Genomic DNA, 8,285 nt, shown 5'->3' on the forward strand with positions numbered 1-8,285 from the left:
ATCCTTTCAAGTTTTCATTTCTCCAAATTTTGCAGTGCAGTTCTCCAACCCAAGGAATGTGTACCAAAAATGAAGGAGCATACATTAGGGGAAAGTGCGTGCACAAAACAAAATGTGAAAATGACATACAAACATGTATTAGGGGAAATTGCTTGCAAAAATATGTATATGAGGCAAAATGTTATACAAAAATGTACATGAAAATGAATACAATTTTCTGGGCTGACTTTAAAGAAAATTCAAACTGATGCAGAAATTAGGGGGAACCAAATTTAAGAAAGGAAACATGATAAACTAAAAGAAACCAAAAATTGACCTACTTGCCCATCCCTGCTCTGGAGTCTGTGCAGGGTTCAACTTCAGCACCATGCCACCACCAGGTTTACCAGGGGTGGGGGACTACTTTCAGACAAAGATTGCATTCCCATCTGAGGAAGCTTCCAGGGGGCGGGGGCAGAGCTTGGAAAAGTTAATTTTTTAAACAACAACTCCCATCAGCCCCAGCCAGCATGGCCACTGGACTGGGCTGATGGGACTTGTAGTTCAAAAAAGTAACTCTTCCAAGTTCTGGGTGGGGGGCATATGATGGGCAGGGGCAGAGAGAAAAGTGGATGGTACAACAAGTATAATTGTTAGCTTTGTACAATAGGGTGGTGTTTTTTTTACACACACCTCTCTATCCTCCATCTGGGCAGCCAAAAGGCATTATCAGTGTTCAAGATCACATTCCAGCCAGGCAAAAAGCGCTCAAGGATGGTAAGAAGTAGAGCCGGTGATGGGTTTGGCCTGAGGAGAGTCCTGAGGGCCAGACAGAGAGGTCTGGAGGGCCACATTCGGCCCCTGGGTCTGAGGCTCCCCATCCCCAATGTCCACCTTCTCCCTCAATTACAATGCTGCGGTAGGGATGCCCGTAGCCAGTGCTTTTTTGGTGAAGGGAGTAGAAAAAGAGGTGTCAGTACTCATAGTATTGATAAAAGTGCTGTGGGGGCCAGCACATATGACTGCCATGGGCAGCAAAAAAAGAGGTGCTGGTTGTCTGAACCGCTGAATACAGTTAAAAAATAAAAAAAAGCCCTGCCATAGCGTTAAAAAGACAGAAACCTCCCAGCATAGCAATTCTGGGGATAATTACCCTCTAGCAAAGCCAATTTGGACCAGAGAAATGCCTTGAATTTTCATCTCCAAAAGGAATTTGAGATTCCTTTTAAAAGTGGGTGCCGGGGCAGCTGTCCAAGTAACATGAAGAAACAAGACAGATCCAGAAAGACAGATGGATATTGTCACATCGTAAACAAAGTCTCTCTCTCTCTCTCTCTCTCTCTCTCTCCTTTAACAATTCAGAGGAGCACATTTCCAGAAGCTGTAATTACTCATTGATGGTGCAAGCTGAGCTCCATCCCAATGTTTATTCCTAAATACAAAGCGCGCGCTACATGGCAACGGCATAGGATACAACATGCCTTCACATTTTCCCAGAATAGTTTCTGCGGATCTTCTGCCAAAACCTCAACTGGGGCTGGTTGCAAAGCATGACTGCGATTGGGCCAGTTAGCCAATTGGAGTTTCCACACCTTTTGTGAAAGGCTGAGTTTGTTTTACTTAAAGCAATAATTGCCGTCTAATTTCGTCATGTCGAATGCCCTTGTTTCATCACCTTGTGCCTGCAAGGATGAAAAAAAAAAGGGGGGGGATAGGAGAGTGGAAGAACACAACAAACACTTTCAAAATTAATTTTCATTCCCCTCACCCCCACTTTCATTGTTCGTTTCCCCAGGATGAGTTTACTAAGCGAGTCGCCCTCTCCTGCAGTTGTGCTGGTGTGAGGAAGCCAAGACAAGTGCTTGTGCCTGGATGAAAGCAACGCAAAAATAAAAGTCTCACCATCGTGTTGTTATTATTAAGAATGACGAATTATATTTTAATGAATGTTATGATTTATAAATCAGCCCTGTCTGTGGGAGATGAGCACCACATGGGGATTTTGGAGGAAAGAAAGAGAGCAGGGCAGGGTCTAACACTTGAAGGGCATTAACATGCAGCAAAATTTCAAAACAAAACTGTGCAAAACTTGTTATTAATTACAAGCGTCTTTGGGCTCCATCCAATGAGGAACAAAGTTGCATTTGCCAAGTGTGGCAAGACCCAGGTGCCAACTGGTTCAGAGGGTAGATGAAACAGAGTACTGGGTAGAGAAGGGGATGGGCTAGAGCACGGGTGAGGAACCTGAGACCCATGGGTCAAATCTGGCCTTCCAGCCCTGTTTATCTGGCCCTTGGGACCCTCACCAGCCTACATCCCCTCCCTAGCCACACCCTGGCTGCATTCAGACAGCAGCTTATTCTGTTTTCCTGAATTACTGGATAATTACTGGAAAAATTACTGGAAACCATGGACTGCGAAAAAGACAAATAATTGGGTGTTAGAACAAATTAAACCAGAACTGTCACTAGAAGCTAAAATGATGAAACTGAGGCTATCATACTTTGGACGCATCATGAGAAGACATGATTCACTACAAAATACCATAATGCTGGGAAAAACAGAAGGGAGTATAAAAAGAGGAAGGCCAAACAAGAGATGGATTGATTCCATAAAGGAAGCCACAGACCTGAACTTACAAAATCTGAATCATGACAGATACTATTGGAGGTCACTGATTCATAGGGTCTCCGTAAGTCGTAATCGACTTGAAGGCACATAACAACAACAAAACTGGAAAAAATTACTGGAAATTACTGGATAATTTCCACGTTTATTTGATCTTTCACATAGTGTAAACACCAGTTCTGGAAATCTAGTGGAATATGGTGGAAGTTTTATGCTCATTTCTGAGTTAATTGCTTCCAGAAAAAAAAACTGTTTGCAACCCCATCAACCCAGAAAATCCCAGGAATAAAATGATGAAATTTGGGGTGGTATGCTGGCATACTGTTCTTTCCCGCCGTTTTCATAGGGGCACCATGGGGGAACAGAAGTGCGCATGTGTGGAAAGGGTGAGGGAGCAGCAACATGTCCAACAATGTTAATTGTTGTGTCCCGCCACGCCCACTGGTGTGAATGAAATTTAACGCAACGTGGTGGCATATCGGTCAAAAGCCACAGTTTTCCATAAGGCAACAGGTTCTGTAGTGTGAAAAGAATGTTAGAAAGCGGGACAGAAGCACTACCATTATCATCAGGAAGACTAACACAATAAATCCTGTGTCTGAATGCCGCCCCTCTCCCCAGGTCACACCTCACCCTAGCCATATGTCGCACTCTCCTTGAATGTTTTTTTCCTGGCAGGAATGCGTTCTTAAACTCTGATCATGCTTCTTATTTATTAGTATTTTGACAATTTATATACCGTTTAATTACAATAGTCTCTAAGCAGTGTACAAGAAACTCAATACAATGTAAATAAAAATCAGGGTTTTTTAAAATAAAAGTTCTTGCTTGCCTAGGTGGGGAAGAGAAAGAGTGTGTGTAGAAACTAGCCCACCGCACAAAGGTATCATTTGCCTTAATTCAGTCTTTCCCAACTAGTGGGCCACCAGATGTTGTTGGACCACAATTCCCATCTTTTCTGACCATTGGCAATGCTGGCTGAGGCTGATGGGAGTTGTGGTCCAGCAACACCTGGTGGCCCACTAGTTGGGAAAGGCTGCCTTAATTGTTCTGTCCCCTTTTGCCTCTGGCTCCATCCACCACTGGCATGTGGCCCCTGGAAGGTTGTCCAGAAAGGAATGTGGCTCTTATGCTGAAAAACTGGAAGAGAGGGAAGCCATCTTTATATGGGCACACTTGCCCTACAGACGCAGGGTGGTGTGTTTGTGTGTGTGTTTTAAAATCTATTTTAACTGACATGGCTCTGCCACAAACATCTGGGAGAGCTGTGGTTTAGAGAGGGTGCTGAGAATTCTCCCTGGTATCTCACTGCAACTGCATTTCTCAAGGTAACCTTCGTCATGCATCTGATGAAGTGGATTCTCGTCCACAGACACTTGAAGCCTTTCAAGTGCTCCAAGATTTGTTAGGTTTGCTGGGGAGAAGGAATGATTATTAAGGCTGCAATCCTATAATCACTCACCTGAAAGTAAGCCCCATGAAGACAGAGGGGATTGCTTCTGAGTAGACACATATAAGATTCTGCTGCAAACTAAGTTAAGATTAGTGTAGAAACATTGTTTGAGTTCCTTTCTCTGCTTCTCAAATCGCTCTCCTCCTCCAAGAACCTCCCCAAGACCAACTTCTGAAGGATCACAATTTCCACATTCTCTTAAATCAAGAGTGGGGAATCTGTGGCCCTCCAGACATTGCTGGACTCTGACTTCCATCATAGGAACGTAGGAAGCTGCCTTATACAGTCAGATCATTGGTCTACTTAGCTCAGTATTGTCTACTCTGACTGGCAGCAGCTCCTCAGTGTTTCAGGTAGGCAACTCTCTCAGTCCTACCTGGAGATGCCGTGGATTGAACCTGGGACCTTCTGCTTGCAGGGCAGATGCTCTACCACTGAGCTATGGCCCTTCCCCATCAGCTTCACCCACCATGGCCAATGGTCAGGGAAGATGGGACACAGAGACCATCATCATCTTCAGGGCCACGGTTTACCCCTTACTGTCTTAAATCTTCATTTGAGGCATGGCCCAAAATTCACTTGGAATCCATACACTTACCATTTTGTTGTTTGTTGTTACGTGCCTTCAAGTCGATTATGACTTATGGCGACCCTATGAATCAGTGACCTCCAAGAGCATCTGTCATGAACCACCCTGTTCAGATCTTGTAAGTCTGTGGCTTCCGTTATGGAATCAATCCATCTCTTGTTTGGCCTTCCCCTTTTTCTACTCCCTTCTGTTTTTCCCAGCATTATTGTCTTTGCTAATGAATCATATCTTCTCATTATGTGTCCAAAGTATGATAACCTCAGTTTCACTTACCAATTACGCCCCCAATAAAAATGACGTTATTTTCCTTGATTTTTTGTTAGTGACACCACAGCCTTATTTGTGTTGATTTCATCCGTTTGGTCTGTTAAAGTTTGGGTGGGTTTACATACTTCCTGATTTATAGTTTTAAATTCCTATCTGATTGATCAGAAGCTGTCTTGGATACAAATGATGGAAGGCCAGGCTTTGGATAAATAAATACATTTTCAGCAAGTGCTTTCCTGAGTCACCACTGGAAAATTCAGAGAAGTGTGAATTCTAAGGATGACTGTGTTTCAGTTAGCATATTATTCTGGAAAGTGCAAAGTTGGTAGTCTTCCCTTAAAGGCAAGCCAAATAGAATTTCTCCCCTATCCCTAGACATTCCTCCATGTAATAGGGGACCCTGACCCAATTAGAGTTCCCGCATCGTATGGAAGAATTCTGCAATCTCCACTCATATATTCATAAGTTTGTGAAGCCCATTCATGCCCTGGCCAAATATTGAGAGAGTGGGAGTGTGACTCTGTTGGGAGTTGGGGGCAGAGCTGGGACTGAGCCACACAACGTGCAGTCCTCTTCATATGTTCTTTCAATGTATAGAGCTTTTTCTCTCCTTTAGATACAGGATGTTTTCATGTGCCATTCCAAAACTTGACTGTTGGCCAGTACTCTATTGATGGACAATCCGCAGTTCTGCCCCCTTAGTCTGTCACATCATTCTGCTCTGAAAATGGGAAGACAAGGAAAGACTTGAACAGATTTGTACTTGGGTAGAAGGCATGTCGGGAGTACTATAAATTGTTAGTGAATGGTAACAATCTATCTATCTATCTATCTATCTATCTATCTATCTATCTATCTATCTATCTATCTATCTATCTATCTATCTATCTATCTATCTATCTATCTATCTATCTATCTATCTATCTATCTATCTATCTATCTATCTATCTATCTATCTATCTATCTGTCTGTCTATCTATCCATCTATCCATCTATCCATCTATCTCCATGTTTCCTCCCCTTCCCTGAAGCCAAGGCATCCATATCCATCTCTTGGATTGAAAACCTGGGAGGATGGTGAGAGATAAAATGATAGTTGAAATTGCTGTAAATGTATCTAAGCTCAAGCGATAGAATGGGATATGAATAAAATACATAGGATCTGCTAATTATGTCCAAACCCAATAATATAGTTTATCCAAAGTGATGGATGGTTTCCCCCTAAATACGAAAGCCAAGAGCAGAATTGCTATACACAACCAGTTCTGTGTACCCAAGAATATTATGGCCTCATATCTCTGAAACAGCCTGCCGTCCCACCCCCCATCACAGGCTTTGCAAGTGATCAATTCAGACCTTTTGCGAGAGTGATCTGTCCTCCTTCTGGCAGCCCAATGGGTAGAGTGGGAGGTGATGGCAGAACCAGAAAGATAGAAAAAGCAAAGGTGGTGACAGAAACAGAGAAGGGGTGGCAGAGAGAGAGAAGGTAGTGGCAGTATAAGAGAAAATAAAGGTGATGGCAGAGAGAGAAAGAGAAAGAGAAGGGGTGTCTGCTTTCTGAAAACAGACACAAACACATAAACAAACAAACTCTGCTGGGCATGCCAAAGTGCTTGCCTGAAGGATCTCTTAGGATCCTGGCTGAAATATGGAGCTGAAGACAGGCAGCCTCACAGAGTTACAATTCCCAGCACACTTAACAAACTGCAGTCTTCGGGATACTCAGGGGTAGGGAATGTGCTTTAAATGTATGGTGCAGGTTCAGACTCACAGACACTCCTTTGATGTTGCTTCAGCCCATACCAAACTGAGACGGGCCCTTATACAGCATCAGGAGGTGCAGCCCCATTGCTAGCCTGCCTAGGTGCCTTTTCAGTTTAAAGGCCCCAGCCTGCTCCATCAGCCTCCTACTGCGACGCCGCAGGGAAGACTCTGGCCTCAGTGGAGCCTCTGCGATGGAGTCCTCTGAGTCTGAGGATGGCAATGCTGCATCCTCAGGCTAGAGGGGCATTGGCATCACAGGCTCATCCATGGAAGCACTTCTAGGGCTGGTCCTGCATACACTTCCCCTTCTGCTTCAGAGTCGTCACCCTCATCCGCTGAAGAAGAGGAATCCAAACTGAGGGTCATGACACCCCTGGCCTAGATGTTAGCACAAGGGAGCTTCATATGATTGCCATTTCTCCAAACAACAGGCTCACTTGGAAGTAGGGAGGGAGAAATCTGTCTGTTACGGTTCTCAGTTTCTCACTTTTCTAAGGTTAAATTCAGTTCTCTACATTTCTACAGCGATCTGCAATTTTTTTTTTTTAAAAAAAAACTCATGAAAATTCTCCACCATTTTAGTGTACATTTCTCCAAATAAACACATTTTTGTAGGCAGTTTTGACAAAGGTACACATTTTTTGCAAGCCATTTCTTATCATCTCATGCCTTTTTGTGTGCTTTTTCCACTCACGTATTCATTTTTATGCACACTTTCTCCTAATATATGCATTTTTGGAAATGCTGTTTAGTTGGCGAACTGCATCCCAAAATTCTAATAAATGCGAATTTTGAAGGATGGCTATGTTTCGGTTCTCATATTGCTTTGGAAATTGCAAATTTGATAAATTCTGCTTGAAATGCGAACTGAATCGAAATTCTCACCCATTCCTAATTGGGAGGAGGGTGTATTTATGCAAGCACTCCGGGGCACATGAGTACAGTTTTGTGGGCAATTTGTTGTTGTTATATGCCTTCAAGTCGATTCTGACTTATGGCGACTCTATGAATCTTTTTTGGATATATTCATAGGGTTTTCATGGCAAGAGGTATTCAGATTTTTGCCGTTGCCTTCCGCTGAGCCTACAGCATCTGGTATTCCCAGGCAGTCTCCCATCCGAGTACTAACCAGGCCTGACCCTGCTTAGCTTCTGAGATCAGATGAGATTGGGCGTGTTCAGGGTAGTATGACCATAGGCACTGTGGGCAATTAATGCCTTCTAATGAATTATCTTCTTGTTTAATAAATAAGATAACAGTCATAAAAAATATTGTTCAGGAGCATGATCTTCAGAGTGTTCCTGCTGCCATGAATGACTGATCCGTATAGCAGACCACTGAGGTAGACTAATAAAGGGCTATTATCTCCATTTTATATGTTTGTAAACTGAGTTAAAAGGTGTAAGTGGCTCTTCTCAAGGCCAGAAAGAAAACAAGCTGTACAACTCAAAGAAAACACCCCAAAGCAAACATAGCATTGCTGTGTAACACAAAATGGTCCTCTCCATTTCTCCTTTTTCCATTCTTAAACTCAGTTCTCCACATTTCTGTAGCAATTTGCTTTTTAAAAAACAAAAACCTCAGTTTAGTGCAAAAACACAGTTT

General features: G+C 43.1%; 1 pseudogene; it reads right to left on the reverse strand.

Annotated features, from left to right (window-relative positions):
• Positions 1–7,760: 7,760 nt before the first annotated feature.
• Positions 7,761–7,879, reverse strand: LOC133363554 (5S ribosomal RNA; annotated as a pseudogene).
• Between the last annotated feature and the right edge of the window lie 406 nt (positions 7,880–8,285).

This window comes from Rhineura floridana, chromosome 8, assembly GCF_030035675.1.
Source record: "Rhineura floridana isolate rRhiFlo1 chromosome 8, rRhiFlo1.hap2, whole genome shotgun sequence".
Classification (NCBI taxonomy): Eukaryota; Metazoa; Chordata; class Lepidosauria; order Squamata; family Rhineuridae; genus Rhineura; species Rhineura floridana.